General features: G+C 35.6%; 1 pseudogene; it reads right to left on the reverse strand.

Annotated features, from left to right (window-relative positions):
* Positions 1 to 4,278: 4,278 nt before the first annotated feature.
* The window catches only part of LOC137222999 (small nuclear ribonucleoprotein Sm D3 pseudogene), a 32,474-nt pseudogene continuing 14,137 nt past the window's right edge, over positions 4,279 to 22,615 (reverse strand).

Raw genomic sequence — 22,615 nt, forward strand, 5'->3', positions numbered from 1 at the left:
AGGCAGAATTTTACCCTGTACTCATGTTTTTCCTAAGGTATGCTGTCCCAAACTTTCATTCCTTTACTTATGCTTTCTTCTGTCACCTAAAAAAATAATAAGCATCTTTTAAAAATTAGGTAAGGAATTATCCAATCAGGGCACTTTTTCTTACACTTTTCTACCCCTAATCTGAGATAGATACCCCTACTCTTCATGTAAAGACCATGTTCCCCTATATGTCTACTGTTATGTTTATCAAATTATTTTGAATTATTTGTTCCCAGGTTAAAGGATTTCATCAGGAAGGGATTATATTCATATGTCCAGCTCCTAGAACCGTGGCTGATATAATATCTCCAGCTCCTAGCACCGTGGCTGATATATACTAGAAACTCGGTAATTGATTGGGTACAAATGATATATTAACTAAAGGGAGAGACCCAATGCTCCTTTTATCATAGGAACTCATTAGACTGAAGCATTTCATATTTGACTCCCTTCTACATCTATCACAACATATAATCCTGTAGTTCAATACTTAATATGTCTCGGATAAGTAAACATTAGCCATTTTTTGAGCACAGTTGAAAGCTTGTAGGAAAAGATCAGTATAAGGTAGAGATTTGTCATTATTTAATATCCCTTAATGTCCTGTATCAGTGCTGGGAACATAATAGGTACTCGGTGAATATTTGATATCTCTCTGTGAAAAAATATAAGATGCCAGGCCTTACACTGGTGCTTTGCAAATTTCAGATTAAAAATACTTCAAGGTAATTTTATTAAAGATGACTATTTACAGCCAAAGGTGAAACTGAGGCATTATGACTAATGTAAAATACAAAGTTAGGGCTCAGAGTGCCTCATGGTTTTGTGCAATATATATTTCTGACAACAAAACAATTGTCACTTGCCATCTGGTTCTGCAAGAATGAAGTCACTAGCCACTGAAGTCACTGACCTTCAACACACCCTGAAATGTGTTCAGGGCAGAGATCACAAATGAAGGACTCGGTGCTCTGGAAAAACTGGCAGAACAGGCCTTCAGTTAGATATTTTCAGGAGAAAATATTATGAACCTAGTTTCTTGCATCTTCTCATAACTAGAAAAGCACTAAAATCATTAACAGAGATATCTTCTCCTGACTAGAAGCAACCTTCTACTGAGATGTGTGCTTGATTGCAAATACCGCCTTCACCAAAAGCACACATATACCAACCTCCCCCCTTACCTCTTTGGAGCAGTTCCTCAGAGCTATCCAATAGGCTGTCTCCCAGGCCATAGTTCTAAGTAAGTCCTCAGATAAAACTGAAACTCACAGCTCTCACATTGTATGTGGGTTTTTTTGTATTTATTTATTTACTTATTTTCAGTTGACAGTTCTGATCTAACCTTGTCTGAAATCTGAAAGTTAAAATCATGGTCTAATTTAGAGTAAAATTTTCCCAGATATGGAACAACATGCTCATTTATCTTTGAGATTCCTTTGTGAATGATATCTATATTAGGGATTTTTTCTGTAGTGTAACCATTTCTTTTAATTATAAATGTTTATTTTCAAAATTTATGAAGGCTTTAGTTTGTGTCCTTTTAGTGAAATATGTGTCTGCTGTGTTTTCTTGACAAATGGTTTTATCATGAGAGGTTTACTGTAGTGTGTCTTTATTTTTCACATCTATTCATAAACAGCCACCCAAGTAATAAAAAATAGAGGATACTGCTAGAGTTGAGGACACAGGCAGGGTGAGCAAAAGATGATCTGGAAACTTATAAAGGGAAGCTATTTTAGGAGATGGCCTCAAAATGTGGAGAGAGTTAAAATAATATAAAAATATTAAATAGTGGGACTTCCCTGGTGGTCCAGTGGTTAAGACTCCAAGCTTCATCTGCAGGGGGCACAGGTTCTATTCCTGGTGGGGGAACTAAGATCCCACATGCCATGTAGCCAAAAAAAAATAAAAATTAAATAGTACTTTGAGTATGTGATTGCATGATTATATGCATTTGTTGATTCCTTTTACCCTTCTATTTGTCTGGTTCATTAGAGAAGGAAGGTAAGGCAATGTGAAACCATGAACACTTAGTGTAATATTTAAACACACTACCAGTAGGTCTGACCAAGATAATCTTACAGTCCCCTTGGCTTGACTAAACTTCAGGCAGGCTTCTTCTTGACCTTGCTTTTCTTAGAGTTTTAGAACACTTACAATTATAGATTCTTTTTCTACCTCTTTGAGATATAAATCTTCTGCAGTCCAGAAATGTCTTTCTCAAGGACCTGGGAGCCTTCTCTTTGAAATGTAATCAAGAAAGGTTCCCTGTCTCTAGGTTCTGTGGGAGGGTAGGAGCTTAACTTCAATAAGTGACAATTAGCAAACACAGATGGCCTAAGCACATTGACTAACCTCCCATTTAATATCCTCCAGTACTCTTCCATTATCTCACTCTACCTTTTAAAAATCACTCCGCCTTCTGCTTTAGTGGCTTTGAATGTAATCTCTCTCCCTGATTGCAATAATCTTGAAAAATGTCTTCCTTGTCTGTTTAACTGATCTGATGAAATTTTTCTTTTAGAGTTCTTAGGAGGTACAAGGCCAGTTGTCCAAAGATATGCAAAATTCTGTTACTATTTATACGCTTCTTTTCACTTTATCTTACTTCGTATTTTCCTAATTTGTGATAATTAGTATTCATATTGTCGGTTTCAAGTAAAATAAATGGAGCATCTCTTTCTCTCTCTCTCTCTCTTTCCTTTTTTTTTCTTCACCATTATTTTAAACCAAGTTCTTTTTTTTTTAATTTTTTTTATCTTTAAATAAGGCCATGGGAAGTATAAGTTTATCAGGAAATACATATGAGTGCATGCCTGAAGGCAGTTTAAATGAGGAAAGCAATTTGAGTTCCTCAGACCTGACCTAAAATGTGTTGCATAAAATACAAATTAGTTAACCCACTTAGAAAAGAACTCATTCAAACACTGAGTCTAAGATTCATGAATCTGGAAGTGTATTTAAGGTGAGGCCTGGCCTTAGAGTCAGATTGGTCAGAGAGTTGCTAACCAAATCCAGGATCTGTTCTAGGTTAAACTGTGAAGTGGTAGAGGTGGTCTTCAAACTCTCTTATCTCAAGATTATTCTTTTACCTTCCTCCCTCTTTTTTTGATCCCTGATTGAAGCCTTTATTTCAAGATCTCTCACATGAGCACCTTTACTGAACTTACCCCTTCATAAACTCACTGCTCTGTATTTTTACCAAGCATCTCTACACCAGATCAAGGCTTGCCTATTCTAAATTCTATTTCTTCTGGGTTCTGCTCACTGACAAGTCAATCTGATAAGTTACGTGAACAAATTAGGTTTCCCCTTACAGGTACCATATTTGTGTTTTAATATGGACCTCTGGAGAGAGATTTAATCCTAGTGTGACTATACCTTATGCATTGATTTTCCCAGTACAGTTATTCATCATATGCTCCTTTACTCACAAAAGTGCTCCAGTTTGGACGTAAAATTAAATAGTCATCCTGTGTGTTAAAATATTAGAATGGTCACCCACTCTAATGATGGAAGTTTCAGATACAAAGGCAAATTGTTTTTAGAGAGAAGACTGCCAGATTCTGGGGCCTTAAAAATCATAACATAAGGGGACATCTTCACATAATTTATAGTCCCAGGGAATCCAACATTCTGGTGGTTAATTGCCTTAAAGTTACCAGGCCCTAGGCAGCATTGCTTCTTACCTGGGATGACTGTTCAGGCAGGAGATTTGAGAGGACTTGTCACAAATACTCAGAAATTCCAAATATGTAGGGGAGGATAACAAAACCTGGACAAGCAAATGTGTGAAATAATAATTATAATTAAAATTTTTATAATGCTTATAATTACCAGGCATTGTTCTAAATATTTTACTAGTATTAACTCATTTAATCACAGCAAGAACCCTATGAGTATGAGATTATCATTCTACCCATTTTATGGATGAGAAAACTGAGGCAAAGAGAGGTTATGTATTTACCCAAGTCACTAAGAAGTAGTCAAACTGGCAACACAGTTTTATATTAAATTTTCATGATCTAATACATAATTCTGTACTTCCTCTCAGGAAAAGAAGAGAGGGAACAAGAAGGAGAGAGAGAGAAGAAGAAAGAGAGAGAGTGATATATTCTGCTTTCATCCACAGTAGATATTAGGCCTATGCATGATCCTTTGTATCTCGTGATATCTACTCTATTTATGTGCTACACTTCTTCTCCTACCCTTGAGATCCACCAGTCTGTTCTACTCTTGAATTGCCTATTCCCGTTCCCCACTCAACCCTACTTTCCATCTTATCTTGTTCTCAGCCTCCAGGGAAGGATGTTGGACTGTCAATTCCTTCATGTTCCACTGTTGCATGGCAGTCATTGATTCCAGATCCTAAGGAGGAAGAAAGAGAGATAAAAACATCATAAGGAGATAGTATCACAGTAGACTATTATGATGAAAGTGCATGTCAATTATCACTATTTCTGTGCCTTATTTTAACAAGAATTTTGTTATCTGCTCTGCCATAAGTTGCATTTTCAAAGCCCTTTTCTGTCTATCTTGAGAATCTGGAAGCTTCTTGGACAGAGTGGTGTGTGCATGGGTAGGGGGCTGCTATGCAAGGATCTATGTGATGAGAAGCAAAGACACTCAGAGTAAGCATATGACAAATGCAAACCCTTAGAAGTCACTTCATGAACTCTGTGTTGAGCCAAAATATAACAATCTATCCGCTTCTAGAATGAGTGAGCTTGTTTCATGTAGCTCTCCCTATTTGATACTTCTATTGTATTTTCAGTATGTATTAAGAGTCCATTCTATTAATACACTATCAGGATATATCTGGATCTATATAAGATATGCAAATGCTGTACTCTATGAACAAACTGAAGTCAAGGAAACCTCAAGGTAAAATATTCCTAAGAATATACTTCTATAAATCACACATTAGTGGCCTATATTTCTCTAATTTGACATGATTATAAAAATAGATGTGTCACCTCATTCATTGGCATCTTTGCTCTTTAGTTAATCTACCAAAGTGCAAACTGTAAAAGTAGAGAATTTTTGCCCTCTTGTACCTAATTGCAAATGACACCAGAATTTCCAGCCAAATGAATCATGACTGGTCACTGCATGTAACTGCTTCTAAAGTTGTCAGGTTCTCCAAGACACCATGAGGATGCCAGAAAAGTTTGAGGGCAATGCCTGTTAGAAGGAGGGTCACCTATTGAAGGATGGCAGTGATTAGAAGTCTCTCTAATTTTAAAAGTAGAAAAATGATGAACTCTAGAGCAATGATACTGAAATCATAAACTAGTCCAAGAAGTCCAGAAGGAAACAACATTAAGACACAAGAAAAGGAATTATCAATATATAGACCAAAAGCAAACACAAAAATCCTATTGACTTGATGACATTTTTGACGACTTTCTATATTCTCAAAATGTATTTGTGCTCAAAAACGTAGACTGTAGAAATATAATCTGATTTGATAATACTAGAGTTTTACTGATCAGTGAATAACAAATAGAAATTAATTAGAATTTGAGTTTTTCACCTTTGAATTTTAAACTCATCATAAAAAATTTGAATGGAGTCTAATGCAGAGGCAGCAACATAGGAGTTAAGAATTCAAGCTCTGAAAATGTAAAAAATTGGAGGTTGAATTCTAGTTCCATCGTTACTAGCTTGTTAAACACTAATTTTGTATTTTTAGAATAGAGTTAATAATCCTCTTTCACAGCGTCTTTGCAGGCATTAAATAACATACTACCTTCTACTGAGAGTAATATAAGTAATAGTATTTGTATTACTATAATAATGTATTTAAGTATTTTAATGAATAATTTTAAGGTATTGATAAAATAATATTGCTTTTGCTATAAAAATATTTAGGTTTGTAGAACACTGTCATTGACTCAGCCTCAAGGGAGTAATTTGTTCTTTGTGTTTCTATCAATTCTTGCGGCCCCTCTTCAATATATAACATCTTTATCTACACTGTGGTAGTTTCATATTTATTTTATATTGTTTCTCATCAAAAATTTATAAGTGATTTTTAAACTTGTCTCCCTGACCAACCCCCATGCCCATCTTTCCTCACTAACAGCTTATCCTCATTTTCCTTAAATGATAATTGCATTGCTTTTGATTAGAAAACATGTTTGGTTTACAACTGTAAATTGTGCTAGCATTTTAGTGGCACATACCCAACTTTCTGGTAGAAATTAAATATTTTATCTCTATTTCATTCTCAGAATAATCTTATAAGTTTCATAATATTACCTCCAATATTGATGATAAAATTTGCAAGTAACACCATGGCAACGAGGACCATCGAAATCTGTTCCCACCTCTGACTATTCCAGATCTTCTTATCACTGCTTCCTTCCTTCTTTATTCCCCAAAGCAAGTACTTGCTATAGCTATATGGAATATCTTGCATCTCCTAGAATTTCTTATGGTCCTCTACATTTTTTGTCTTTGAACATCAAATTTCTTCTGTTCAGAATGACCATCTCTAATTTCTGTCTTTGGAAGATTTCACCTTGTATTAGAACCAGAAGAGTTCTCAGTGCTTTTCATAATGTATTTATCTTTACTATAGCATATATACAGTGCATGTGTGTGTGTGTGTTTCTGTGTATCTGCATCTGCGTGTAATTTGTTTGTTTTTTATTTTTCCAGCCTCCTAGAGTAAAATATCTTTGAATAAGTCATATAGTCAAAGGTCCTTATTTTATTTTTAATTTTTTGGTCAGAGTTTCTAACATAGTTTCAGGCACATTATAGGTGCTCAAAAATGCCTGCTTTAATGATTGAGCAAATGAATAACACTATGATGTTGATATTTGATATCATGAAATCCACATACTATGCAAATTATTGCCACTAGAGAAGATCATTGTGTTTGCATCTAGCAATTGTTATTTGTAACCATAGTTCTGATTTGATATTTTAAATGATCTGACCTGTGACAATTAAGAAAATAATTCAGAACTGTGTTTTCTAAATTTATATTTTAAACTTGACTTTAACCACAAAAAGGTAGGAAACATTAAAATTTATTTCTTAATAGATTCCAAGTCTCTTTTTCATAACATTACATTTTTGGCAGCTGATACTTATGGAATAAAAATGATGTGAATCTAATAATAAAATGTATGCTAGATAACTCTATTTCCTACAGAACTCTATAAAATAAATTATAATAAACCAAACTCTTCTAGACAGTAATGATGGATAATTCCAATTTATCTTATTTCATGAATAAAAATATACCTATCATAAATCCTTTCTTTTAACATAAATGACTACTGTTAAATTTCTGATGATGCTACCTCCCACAAATTATCACCGGAGAATCCTTAAAAAGAAGCTGAAATATATTATAGATGATTTCATTCTTAGGATTCATACTGATCCATACGCTGCATCTGACTTATTGAAATCATTTGCCTTTCTAAAACATATTTTACTCAATGATTGTGATACTTCATATTAATTCATCATTGTGTTGCAAATACAAACTACATCTAAATATAAAAGAGCTGCATCATCCTTAAACAATACATATCTATTGGTCTTACTAGTATAGAAAATGTATGCACAAAATATAAAGAGCAAGCAAATTTTATTTTAGTTAATACAGAATTCAATAATTATATTTCTCCTCTTTTCCTTTATTTTCCCTGTTTTAACATTTTGTATTCTGTATCCTTAACTTTCTGGTCATTTATATCATTTTCTTTGCTGTCATGAGTAGAAGTGTATAAGATAGAAGAAAGGGTAAATACATTATTTTTTTTCAGTATTTAATATGTTAAAGGCACTGCAGGTATCAATTTACATACACTGTTCCATTGGTAAGATGAATGTTATTTCCCTCATTTTTTACAGATGAGGAAACAGAGATACAATAACAAATACATAATGCCTAGTGTGCTAACCGATAGATGGTATAGTATCTCAAAGGAAAGGCTGACTTAGAGAAGGCATCATGAAAGAAGCAAAGTGATGGAAAAGATATGACATGTTGAGTTTGCATTAGGTAATACCTAATACAGAATGTGTTTAAGGGAAAAGCTGGTGATACACTTGAATTATTTATATTATGGACCATGAAGAGTATCAAATGCCAGATGGGGGTATAAAATTTATTTTATTATAAATGAGATTTTTATTTCTTACATGATGGTTTAACATGTTTTAAACTGTGTTTTAAGAAAGTTATCCAGACAACAGTGTTTCCAATAGAAAATCTATTGGAACAAGAAGAGATGGTCAGGAAATTAATCATTTGGAAAATTTTGCAATAGTCCACAAAAGAGAGTTAATGGAGGGATTAATAAATGGCTGTGACTTTGAGAATAAGAGGAAAATATAAATAAATCTGAGATGAGAAAAATTAAAAATTATAGATTATACACAAAAGTTATCTAGAATTGGAAAGAGAAAGAGGTGGACTCAGAGATGACTTCAGGTTTCAGAAATGGAGGACTGGAAGAATGGTACCTAGGAAATGGTACCTTGCTTTCCTAGGTATATTAGAAGCAAGGTTGGTGATCCCTGTGATATCTCCACTTAATTCACTAGGATGGATCCTACAGTAGAACCACAAACCCTGGATGATACTATGCTTGCACAAACTCAATTTAGTAGCACCAATTTTATTCAGTATGCCAGATGTGATAACTTTACTAGAGAAAATTTACATGATCTCCAGGACATGGTATGTAGACACTGATTTTGTGAATGCATTCTTTTCTATCCCTACCATTAAAAAAAAAAAAAGATAAGGCACAATTTACATTCACATGGAACTGACAAGAATATATATTATGTATAATAATATTGTTCAAAGGTATTGAGAGCATCTAGACATCCTGCAGAACATTAAATGGTGCATTATAATGATGACATGCTAACTGGGTTACAGGAGAAAGAAATGCCCAGCATGTTAGAGGCCTTGGTTAATACATCCACTCTAGGGGGTGGAGGATGAACCCTATGAAAATCACTACATCACATTACCACTCCATTTACCTCTTTAGGGGTTCTGTGGTTAGGGGCATCTTGACACATGACTTATAAAATATGAGACAAATTATTACATCTTTGCCTGTAATTGTAACAGAACTATAATGCAGTGTACGACTTTTTACATTATAAAGGCAGTGTATTTGACATCTAAGTAATACTGGTCAAGGCCATGTTTACAGTGACATTGAGGCTGCCAGTTTCTAATGAGACACAGAGCAAGAAAGTCCAAGCTGTGGTGTAAGCAACCCTGCCACTTGGGACTTGTGATCTGCCAAAATTGTATTAGTGGTGGAAAAAGATGTGTGGCATTTATGGCAAAACAACAATACAAGACACCAGAGATCTGGAGTAAGGCCATATCATCTTTTAAAAAACAACCCCTGGCATATTCTGAAAGTTAGCATAGATGAAGCACACAAACACAGGGCTTCAAGTGACCATGATTTGGGAATTCTAATCATGAACAGAATTCTTTCTGCTCATTAAGTCATTAAGGTTGGGCAGGGCAAGCAATAGTCCATTATAGGATGTAACCAGTACATCTGGGGTAGCACAAGCAAGACCGGAGAGTGAAAGCATGAGCACATTGCCCTGAAACCACTATATTCCACCATATTGCACCAGCTCCTCTCTTTTCATTCACACTCATGGCTCTGTGGAACGTCAGTTAAGATCAACTAACAGAGGAACAAAAAAGCCAAGTGTTCCTTAGACACAGGTTAGCTCAGTAAGTCTGTGCAAGCTGAAAAATGGAAAGTAGGTGCATTACATGCTCACTCAGGCACAACCTTGAAAGACATTGGTGAAAGTATATTTTCCAAAATATACTTTGGTGGTGCACTTGATCACCTACTTGGTGCACAAAGGAGCAGGACAAAGGTTTGAATATATTTGGAATTAAAAAGCATTCCATAAAGAACTATAAAATTCTCAAAGGAGGGATGCCTGTGTCTGAAAATGGAGCAAGAGTCTCATTGAACTATAAGCTCTGGTGGCCAGCTGGTCACTGTAGCTGCTTTATGTACAGAGACCAGCAGGCATGAAGAAGAGTTATTGTGGGAGGAGTAGTCGGCCTGATAACAGGAGGAAATAAGTGCTGCTGTTACATGATGAAGGGCAGGAAAGTGTATGCTAACACACAAGTAACCTGCTCTGGTTTCTCTTGATACTCCCTTACCTGATGATGATGGTAAATGTTTAAGTGAAGCAACCTTAAAAATATGGTGACAAGGGACTCAGACACCTTGAGGATGACTTCAGTGGCATCCCCACAGGTAAGCTAAGACTAACAGGTGTTAGCAGACGGAGAGAGGAATCTGGAATGGATAGTGGAGGAAGGAGGTGATAAGTATAAGTTGTAGCTCAGAGATCAACTGCAGAGTTGGGACTTGTAGCCCATCCCAGTACCCTTCCTTTTCCAAGTTTCTCCCAGAAAGAAAGACTTAACAGAATTATGAAGGAGTTGCTCCTTGAACAAAGAAGTGGATCTGAGTGGCACAAAAGATGGATGGGCTAGGATACCCCCATTAGATGATGAACTTGTTGCTTCAGTTGCTGTTTGTGCTGCAGCAGACAGCTTCAGCTCTTAGCCTCTTCAGGGATGCTCCAGCATAAAAATCTGCCTCTCTCACAGTGACATCCTTCTGGATTGACCAATAGGTGGAAACAGGGATATAAAGTATCTGAACATTTTAACTCAATGGGGGGCTACTTTGAAGTGCTGTTTAACACCAGTTGACTGAGTCTTTTAAGCCTGTATCGAAACACAACTTCTCTCTCTGCCCACTTTTGCTTCCTCCCTTCTCTTCCATTGTGTCCTCCAGTAAATTTCCTGCCCAGTGCACTTAGTATGTCTCCTTCCTCGAGAATCCAAATCGCTAGAATTGCTGTCATATAAGCCATGTAAGTTATGAGAAGTATGAGCATCCTACAAAATGACCACACTCTAGAAAGCATTATTTACCTTTTCTCACAAATGTCATTATTTTGTTTAATATTTCTAAACTACAGTTTTCTTGAAGTCATTATTTGTTTAGTACTTTAAAGTAACTATCCCTCTAGTAACTGCTTCCCAACATTGCTTATAAGATTAAACTAGCGTAGTAGGTTGCTACTTTTACTGCTATCTGCCATCAAGTAAGAGATATACGGTAGATGGGTTAACCAATCTCTCTGGATTCAGTTTCATTATCCAAGAAGTAATGAACAAAAGTTATAAAGTTACATCCAGAGAACCTTTGTTCTATCAGTACATACTGAAATATTGTGCCAAAATCAATGGTAACAGAAGATCTATAAGACTAACAAAGTGATTTTTAATTCAAGTCTGTGATTTAGATAAAGCACTAGGATAGATAGGTTGGATATCTTGGTTTTGAAGTGAGATTTCTCAAGACCAGAAATTTTTATTCACTATCCTCTAATAATGAGGCAATTCAGTCACCTACAGTGCTAGATAAAACAAAGACACTGCTATTAGCCAAAATATACGTATTTGCAAAAACAAATGAAATCTTTGCTTTATTCTTTTTAGGATATTCGTTCTTTGTTCAACTTAGTTTGAAAACCTCCATTTTTTATTGCAGCCTGCAAAGAGTGACTATAGCTTCTAAAAATTAAATGAGGTTCAGATTATATGAAGATCTTTTATGTGAAGTTTAGAAGCTTAAGATACTGTGTGTGCCCTGAAGAAATCTCATCATCAGATGCGTTTGAAAACCGTTATTTGTGTTTCACTCTGTCTTGGTATATCTTTAGTTTTTTTAATCAATGAACACAACTGCTACACACAGCCCCAAAGGCAGGAGTTGCCATAAATAGTCAACTTTCAACGTAAGAAAAAAGCAAACTGAAAGGGTGTTCCAGCGTATCACTGACAGAAGTTTTCAATCACCCTATGGCTACCACACATTGTGAAGGGAAAATGAATCTTTTCAATAGAATCAGTGCCCTTCATATTCTCTGGTAATTACATTTTGGTGTCAATTTAAAAAAGTAAATGGCTGAAGAATTTTTTAAAATATTTGATTGGTTAGGCAAGTATGACAACAAAACTTCTAGTGAAGGAGAGTTCTTTAAAAATGATGTCAATTTGTATAGATTTTCTCTATCCACTGCTTAAATAATAAAACAAATAGCTGAATAAATTTTGAGTTTTTTTAACCTATCCAACAAAACCTAGGAAGGATAGAGGAAGAGCTTAGCATAGAAGACATAATCATAGGCTGGAGAGTAATTCTGTATGTGGCAATGAATGGTTAGCATTATAGCATCTAAGTTAAGAGTATAGCCTGTTTAATTAGGCAGTTCTGGTAATGTCTGAGTTCTACCAGTTACTAATTATGTAACTTGGTTAATGACTGAATTTTGCTAACTTCAGTTATCTCTTTTATAAAATGGGGATATTAACAGTATTCACCTCCTAGGGTTGTTTAAAGTACAAAAGGAAAATGACATAAAGGAGTTGGCGCAGTTTATATGAAATACATTTTGCACTTCTCTTCCTCCTCTTCTTCTGACTCTTTCTCCTTGGCATTAGGAGTTTATGATGGTACTAGGAATCTGAAAATCTGGCAACATTTAAAATATCTCCCTGGACCTTGCTTCTTATCCTGATGCATCACCCTCTGAAGAAGACTTCCCATAATACCAATCTAAATTTGTCCCCAAAAGTAATTCTATCTTATTACCATATTTTATTTGTTCTAGCATTTAAAATCACTATCCTGGGCTTCCCTGGTGGCGCAGTGGTTGAGAGTCCGCCTGCCGATGTAGGGGACACGGGTTCGTGCCCCGGTCCGGGAAGATCCCACATGCCATGGAGCAGCTGGGCCCATGAGCCATGGCCACTGAGCCTGCGCGTCTGGAGCCTGTGCTCCGCAACGGAAGAGGCCACAGCAGTGAGAGGCCCGCGTACCGCAAAAAAAAAAAAAAAAAAAAAAAAAAATCACTATCCTGATTATTTAGCTATTTACTATTTTATAGTTAATTTTCAATCCCAGTGTCTGTCTGTGAGAGGAAAAACATTGTCTTGTCATGCTCTTTTCATCCTGACATGTACTAGGCACACTATAAACAATCCTTAAATGAAGGAATGAATGCTCTTCCTCTTCTTGCTTCTTCACCAGAAGTGTGAACTATGTACTCCAAAACAGACCACCAGAAAGACCTGTTGATGACGCATAACTTAGACTTATAGCAGAAAGGGAGAGCATTAGCTTGACAAAGGTCTTATTAATGTCTCAAAATGGAAAATTGGGGTATAGTATAGTCAGGATTTTAAGAGCTTCAGTTGAGTGATTTTGAGGTGAGTCTTACAGGGCTGGAAAGTAGCTGGATTTCTATTACGACATTATAGTTTTTGAACTGATGTGCACAGCAAGATGAAGGACATGAAAAGAATCGTGATAAGTAAGATGTTTAGTTGTTTTGGTGTCTGACTTTCTAGGAAATGGTATTTCTTGCAGTAAGCATGTGAGTTATTTTTGCTTATTCTCAGTATTGCTTAGCAAAGAACAGGAAATTATGCTTCATTCAAGAATTGTTTAACACAGACCAGAAAGTATTACTACACCAGTTATTATTTAACACAGGGACAGAGAATTATTTGGTTTCAGTTATTAAAGCTTTATTTTGCCTTTGACCCATGGATTCCTGTCTTATTTTTGCACTGTCTTTACTTTTGTATATTAGCTTGACTCAATTTTGATTTGTTTTCATTTGTGTTTTTGCATCACGTTATTCTAGAGCTCCTCTTGCAGTTTTTTCTATTTGCTTTACAGAATAAACTTACATGGTTCCCACATGTTCAATGCACATCCAGATTCAGGCCTAGGCTTCCTTGAAATTTTTAATTTGCCCTTATTATTCAGCTGTACCACCCATGGTCACATCTTCAAACGTAATCTGTTTGCAGTTGACTTCTAAATATTAAAGTTTTATTATGAACTTTCTCCTAAATTTCAATCCACTCTTGCATATAAACTAGTCCACACTTATAAGGTATTGTTCCGTCTTTACAGCTTTGTCCGTATATCTAAATATCAATCAGTGGGAATCCTTTTGTAGTATTTTTTTAAAAAGTTCCATCAGAGATTCTATTATTCGGGTGGACTTGATGCTTTGGAAATAAATTTAACTTTGTTCAATCACTGACTCCTCACCCTCATCCTATTATAATTTTTAGTTTGTATTAGTAAAAATAATTGCCATCTCTCCCATAATAACCTTTCTGTTTCATTCCATGGCCAAGAATATAGCTTAGTCTCATCAACTGAAGTGTGATTTTTAAAAAGAAACTTTCCTACGGTCTCTTAAAAACTTTCTCTTCAACCCCATATTCACATAGTAGCCAGATTAAATTTCCTAAAAATCTGCTTGACCTATTATTTAAAAATCTTCAGTGACATGGAATTTCCAATCATTTAACATCTTTATAACACCACACTAGCTTAATATTTATTGTTGCTTATAATGAGACCTTGGTCAATCTTAGATTTTAGGTAAAAAAATTTCTATATCATTGAACTAGCCATGCTGGACCACTTGCTCTGCTTTGAATATGCTGTGCATTTTTCTCCATTCCTGATCACATATTCTCCCTTAGAATACTCTTTCTCTCGGTCCTATTCATCTTTTATTTCTCACTTCAAATTCCTCTTCCATGAAACATTCCCAAAGTAGTCTAATCCACAGGGTTAGTTAAATCTTAGAAGTAAATGGACTCAATGACAATGTTCCTCTGTAATGTATAATATATGTTGTCTTGACATTGACTGTCAATTCCCTGTTTTTATTTGTTTGCTTTGTATCCTCATATTCAATACACAAAATCTCATGATTAGAGAGTTCTTCATATACCCTTTTAGACACTCTGAAGACTCTGCACCTTATAGTTTAATATCTTCGTTGTTGAGTGTCATCATTTCAGAGATTTGACATTCAGAAAGGCATGGGCATGGTACACAGAAAGCTCTCTAAGGAGCTAGGGCCATGAGGTAGAAATGCAGAGTGATTTGGTTCACTGGGAGTTAACAGAGAGGTAAATGAATAAGCAAGCTAAAGCATCAGAGAATTTTTCTGAAATGAAAAATACCTTCAGGCCTTTCAGGCAGCACAGAAAATATCCTTATTTAATAGGCTATAGTATTGTTCAGCCTTTTCTTACATAATGTATTGTCTTTGTTTCTATCCTATTATACATGTGAAATATATTGAAGTCAATTTGTTTCTAGTCTCTTCATGAAAAAATATATATATATATATATACTTTATCATCTTCTAGGACTCTTCAAAGTTTTAAAAGAGAAAGAAACTGCATTTTCAAGTATTTTGCACATAAGACTATTTCCAAAGTAAAGCCCAGAATATTTTTCTTTAGCTACCCAGTTTCCTTTAGGAAAAATATATAAACATGTTTATTGCTTTATTGCTTCAATTGTTGCTCTTTGAATAAATGCAGCTTAAAAGTAGAAAATAGCACATAGTAAGTCTTCAAGAAGCCCTTATTCATGGAACATAAAGGTATAGGGTAGTCAAATTCAGTTTTTTCTCTTCTGTATTTTTACATATTACTGCTTAGTTAACTAAATAGAAAATTTTTATCCCCAAGTATGTAATTGATTCCCTCTCTAGAAAATGAAACGGAATTTCTAGAAGATTCTAACTTCATTTCTTTTTTTTTTGTGGTACGCGGGCCTCTCACTGTTGTGGCCTCTCCCATTGAGGAGCACAGGCTCCGGATGCACAGGCTGAGCGGCCATGGCTCACGGGCATGTGGGATCCTCCCAGGGGACACGAACCCGTGTCCCCTGCATCGGCAGGTGGACTCTCAACCACTGCACCACCAGGGAAGCCCCCATGGTATAATACTTTTATAAAATATTATAAGTATGTGTCATTATAAACATTAAATAAAAAAATATAAGCTCCGATTTTTATTTTTAGCTTCAACAGAGATAATATAACACTTTCACATTTCTAGAAAATGCAAAATACTTACATTCGATTTCTCTTTTTAGACTGAGCCAGGTTCACAAATCATAGTTTGATTAGCATAGTTATAGTATACATTGTTTGCCAGGATTCTAGATGTTTCTTTAGGTTAGTTATAGAAATAATTGATAATAATATAAAATTAATAACTTTAAATGTTTTCAGTAAACTCTGTTCACTTGGGATATATCATATTCATTATTTTCCATATTAAGAGGAAAACAACCCACGGTCTAGTTGGTTCCTTACCCTTTCTCCAGCCTACTTTTCTTTAGTTTGGCTTTTCCTATACATAAATGTATTTGTGTAAAGTAACATTTTGTTGTTGTTGTTCCTGCTACAACTTATAGATTGACCTTTTTGTGTATTGCAGTTTATTAATCTTCTTTTGGTCTAATTCATTATTGAAAGATCAATGGGGTTTGGGCATAAAGGATTAAGGATCTGACAGGAGAGGTTGGAGGATCAAGGATCAGCTAAGGTGAAGGATAAAACAGTGACTATAATAATGTCTTGAGCATCTTCTTCAAGTACTTCTGATGTTCACTTAATGATTCATCACATATTGGCTCTGTTAAAACACAGGGATACTGAACTCACTTAATGTCAGAATCCTCGCTGTCTTGACAGTTTGATTTGGACGGAAGAATTATCTACTTCTAGCAGCCACTCCTTAGCCTTGGCCAGTTCCTTTGTTGTGAACCAGAGGAGTTAGAAGGTCTGCCTCAGTGCTTCCTAAATTCTTGATTGCAGCATGTGACTTGGGCTGACTTTTGGGGGAAGATTTGAAATTATCTGTCTGTCTATCGTCTATCTATCTATTATACATTATCCCTCAGGTCTCACACTAAATCATAGTAGCTCAGGAATCTGAGGTAGAGCCAAGTTTACATCACTACAAACCCCCAATGCCATTCTGATGTGCAGCCAGTTTGGGAAACGAATTCACATGGCATAAACCTTTGGGTAAAGTAGGATTATGTGACACAGGGTACCTTCTTTTTCAATCTAGCTCTCATACTCTCTAAGAGAGTTTTGGGGATAGGAACTTTTGAGGAGGCCCATATCTATCAAAAGTAGTGGCATTTCAGCCATTACAAGATTAAATACCTCGGTCAGTATGTAGATGATTTTCAAGGTTTGGGCAACCACATGTATGCGTGTGGTCCGTGGAGTTCTCCCAAAGAACATAGGGGTTCTAGAAATAGCTGCTAGTATTTAAAAATAAAAATCATTGCAGGGATGTGTGCCAATTATTGAATCATCTGCTTATAACTTTCAGCTCTTCTCGTTCCACATTTGTCTATCTCTAATCTAGCTCTAAACTACTTTTAATTAATTAAATAATTTTGCTTTTAATCTTTACCTTCTTAGCCATGTCTGCCTCTGATTTATTGAGCTATTGATGCCTTTCTTAATCAAAACTGACTTCTGGAACCTGTCACTGTGCTGACCCTGGTCTAGTCTCCACCACACACTGCCTCGCCTGCTGACTCTCAGAGTTGCTATCAGTCTACTGTAGTTTTCTTAAAGGTGTAACTATTGATATAGCAATAATGGATTCTGGGGAAAAAATTAACACTTTGTTACTACCTGGACTCACCAAGAAGACCTTAAGATTCCTCTCAGCTTGACTAAACTTTTAGAGAACCTGCTTCCTGCATCTAGACCTCTGACCTCCCTTTTCTTACAGAATTTATTTTAGAAAACTTGTAACTGCAAAGTTCTTCTCTGCCCTTTTGATATTTAAAACTTTTTAAAAGCCTTTGGGCATAAAGGAGGCAGGAATGTACAGTGGAGAAAGGACAGCCTCTTCAATAAGTGGTGCTGGGAAAACTGGACAGGTGCATGTAAAAGTATGAGATTAGATCACTCCCTAACACCATACACAAAAATAAGCTCAAAATTGATTAAAGACCTAAATGTAAGTCCAGAAACTATCAAACTCTTAGAGGAAAACATAGGCAGAATACTCTATGACATAAATCACAGCAAGATCCTTTTTGACCCACCTCCTAGAGAAATGGAAATAAAACCAAAAATAAACAAATGGGACCTAATGAAACTTCAAAGCTTTTGCACAGCAAAGGAAACCATAAACAAGACCAAAAGACAACCCACAGAATGGGAGAAAATATTTGCAAATGAAGCAACTGACAAAGGTTTAATCTCCAAAATTCATAAGCAGCTCATGCAGCTCAATAACAAAAAAACAAACAACCCAATCCAAAAATGAGCAGAAGACCTAAATAGACATTTCTCCAAAGAAGACATACAGACTGCCAACAACACATGAAAGAATGCTCAACATCATTAATCATTAGAGAAATGCAAATCAAAACTACAATGAGATATCATCTCACACCAGTCAGAATGGCCATCATCAAAAAATCTAGAAACAATAAATGCTGGAGAGGGTGTGGAGAAAAGGGAACACTCTTGCACTGCTGGTGGGAATGTGAATTGGTTCAGCCACTATGGAGAACAGTATGGAGGTTCCTTAAAAAACTACAAATAGAACTACCATATGACCCAGCAATCCCACTACTGGGCATATACCCTGAGAAAACCATAATTCAAAACGAGTCATGTACCAAAATGTTCATTGCAGCTCTATTTACAATAGCCCGGAGATGGATACAACCTAAGTGTCCATCATCGGATGAATGGATAAAGAAGACGTGGCACATATATACAATGGAATATTACTCAGCCATAAAAAGAAACGAAATTGAGCTATTTGTAATGAGGTGGATGGACCTAGAGTCTGTCATACAGAGTGAAGTAAGTCAGAAAGAGAAAGACAAATACTGTATGCTAACACATATGTATGGAATTTAAGAAAAAAAAATGTCATGAAGAACCTAGGGGTAAGACAGGAATAAAGACACAGACCTACTAGAGAATGGACTTGAGGATATGGGGAGGGGGAAGGGTAAGCTGTGACAAGGCGAGAGAGTGGCATGGACATACATACACTACCAAAGGTAAAATAGATAGCTAGTGGGAAGCAGCCACATAGCACAGGGAGATGAGCTCGGTGCTTTGTGACCACCTAGAGGGGTAGGATAGGGAGGCTGGGAGGGAGGGAGATGCAAGAGGGAAGAGATATGGGAACATATGTATAGGTATAACTGATACACTTTGTTATAAAGCAGAAACTAACACACCATTGTAAAGCAATTATACTCCAATAAAGATGTAAAAAAAAAAAAAAAAAAGCCTTTGGGCAGTTTTACTACCCAGGACTGTCTTTCTCAGGACCTGAGCCTTCCCTTTGAAATGTAATCAAGGATGATGGCACCCTATCTCCCTGAGTCTGAGGGAGGGTAAAAGCCTAACTGCAGTGGCTGGCTTGGTCCAAACTGTAAAAGGACCTCCAGTCATGAAGATAAAAGAAAGTTTACTTTTCCGTTGTATAAGGCCAATTAGCAGACTCAAATGGCTTATGATTTCCTGGCCCCTCCAATACAATAGCCTTGAATAAAGTCTTCCTTGCCTGTTTTAGCTTTGTCCTGCACACTTTTTGCTTATTTATTTTTCATATGTTAATCTAAACTTTGAGACTAATAAGATATTCTACTACTAATTTAAAAATTATTAAATGACTATGAAAACCTTTTCTTTACAATCATTGTTTATTTTACACTGCCATTACATTATTTTGTATCTGATAACATCAGGCCACTTTGCATCACTGAAATATAAACATATTCCTCATAATTTACATCAAACTGTAGAATATTATTTTAATTGTAGACTATTCTTATTTATACACATGATGAAATAGAATAAAATTTGTATGCCAATTAAGTAATAATCCAGATATTTTTCTAAACACCTATTCTGCCTTTGAAATGCTCAAATGTCTAGCTAAATAGTGCATGTCTTGAGTTTTCCCCTTTCATATTTGCTGTATTATGTTGCATTAGTTTTTACCACATGATTCATCTGAAATGATGGTCATCATCATTCCCTTATATGATGTAATTTTATAAATATATCTGGTTATTTCAATTTTTAATAATTCTGGCTCTATTTTTAAAAACATCTGAGTATCCTTTTATTATTTTAACTTGCTTTTATAATATTTTCTAAAATGAGACTTGAAGGAAACAGTCAAATATTTTAGACAGTTCTTGTTGATATTTCTTTTCTTTGTAAAAGTTTATATTTTTTATTGGGTTTATTTTTCAAAAGAGTGTTCACTGTAAAATAAAATAGAATTATAGTTTCTGGACTTTTCAATAACCACTTGGTGAATGATAAAAGCCTTTTGTAATATTCAGATTATAACTGCTTATCAGTCATCTTGACATATTCTTACTGTTTTGCCACCAGAATGCATTTAAGGACTATTTCTTACTTTGAATTCCAAATAGTAATATTTAAATGTTATATTTAAAACATTAAGGATATATTATTTAATGTAATTTCCTGGGCTTTTTTGGTTTTTTCTTCATATTCAAAGACTAGCTGTAGTTTGATCCATGGCTATTAACTCTTGTGGATGCACCTTCACCAAGCTCATGACAAATTAAAGCCTTGGTTTAGAAAGTAGACAGGTAAGATTGGAGATGAGGATTTTTAACTGTATTTTGTCATGTAAGACAATTCAGTTGAATTTGATTTTTTAGGTTAAAGAAATAGAAGCCCTGAGAGGTTAAGTAAGTTGCCCAAAGTTACATTGTCAGTAGGTGCATTAACAAGGACCTGACTCAGGGCCTCAGGAAGTGAGTGTGTATTTTCCGTCTCTGTTCCCTCAAGCATTATGTGGCACATCTTTATGATTCAAGGTCCCATTTTCTCTATCCTTTTGATAATCTTCCACTGCTAAAATTCATTGATCTTAGGAAAATCACCCTGTGTGGTAGACAATGCTAAACTAAATGTGAAATACAACAGTTCAGTGGTCTGTAATCACTGGTCTGTAGTATTTTGATGTGCTCAGAGGTAACTGTATGCCTGGATTTTGAAGTAATGGATTTCATGTATTTTGAAAACTGTTCTTCTCTAGTCCCAGTTTCCCCTTAATTTTACATTGCTTGATGTGCTTTCTGCAGCCTTCTCGCCCCATCCCAACACAGAGCAGAGGGTAAGCATCCACTGGAGTTACTCGTATTCCCTTTCTTTAAATTAGCTGATTATGGGCTGAGATAGATGTCATTCTCTATGAGATGTGGAACTTCTTTCTCTAAAATGACCAGTCTCTACAGACCAATTAAGCAAAAGAATGCTGAGCCTGCTTCCGACAGGTAAAGCTCTCAAAACACACAGCAACTGCCAGCCTATGTACCTCTAAGCAATTTCTGTGAGAGGATTTTCTGAAAGGTTGAGCTAATGGGTTTGAGTACAGCTGTGCACAAGGTTTTGCAGAGCCAGCAAAACTAAGAAAATGTCAGTTTTTGCCAGTTTCCTAGAAGAGCAGTCCTCTGCTTGCATAAACAAGGTTTGTAGAAGTGCAAAGGATTCCTTCACTCCTAAAGACCACTTTTCACTTGGGGTAAGCAGCAGGTTTGAACTCAGACCACCCTGTGGCCTTCAGTTGCTTAAACATAAAAGGCAAGTCAAGTTTTATTGAGTAGATTTGGCTAAGCTTATACTTTCATCCTTTTCCCTAAGCTTTTATCTTCTTTGCAAGGGAAATTTCTCAGCAGCCTTTTCTGCATAATGATATCTGAAATGCTGTCAGCCCTAATCGATCTCGGACTTTTTTGAAGGAGTATCGTATATTACTTAGGAATCAAACTGCATATATTTTCTTTATTTAACATTAAATTTATTTCAGTATAGTAAACAGAATGAACCTAGGCTTCAGAATCCAATAGGCTTGGATCAGAACCCTGAGTTCAATTACCTAATAGTTGAGTGTTCCTGGATAAGTTAGTGAACCCATTCCTACTAGCCTTATTATTCTCAATCCCCAGCTCACAGATGTGGTAGCCACATCTGCTTGCATACCTGCAATGTATTTAAAGAGTGCCTGACACAATATGTACTGTCAATGAGTATGTCTGCCTTATCCATACTCTGTATACTTCTAAGAACAAAATCAGTCTGATTTTTTTTTTTTAATTATGTTTTTAGTAGAAGACCCTGCTGAGTTTTCCAACCATGCTCCTATGTTTAACTAACATTATGATTTTCCCACTCAGGAAAGAACAGTGTTTTGGACCAATCTGATGAACGAACAATTTTTCTATGGTCCACGAGCTCAGAGTTATTTTTACATTTTTAAAGGTCAGATAAAAAAACAAAAATAATAGTTTGTGACACAGGAAAATGATATGAAATTGAAATTTTGGTGTCCATAAATAAAATTTAATTGGAACTCAAATATGCTCTTATGTTTAGATATTGTGTATGGCTGCCTTAGTGCCACAAAGGCCTGGTGAGTAATTGCAACAGAAACCAGATAGCTTGCAAAGCCTAAAATATATATTACCTGGTCCTCTATAGATAAAGTTTACAGACCTATGATCTGGAATATTGGGTATGATCATGTCAGTATACTAAGAATGACTTCATTAAGTGGATCATTGCTCAAAAAATATCAACCCAGATAGTA

The sequence above is a fragment of the Pseudorca crassidens genome, chromosome 4 (assembly GCF_039906515.1).
Source record: "Pseudorca crassidens isolate mPseCra1 chromosome 4, mPseCra1.hap1, whole genome shotgun sequence".
Taxonomy (NCBI): domain Eukaryota; kingdom Metazoa; phylum Chordata; class Mammalia; order Artiodactyla; family Delphinidae; genus Pseudorca; species Pseudorca crassidens.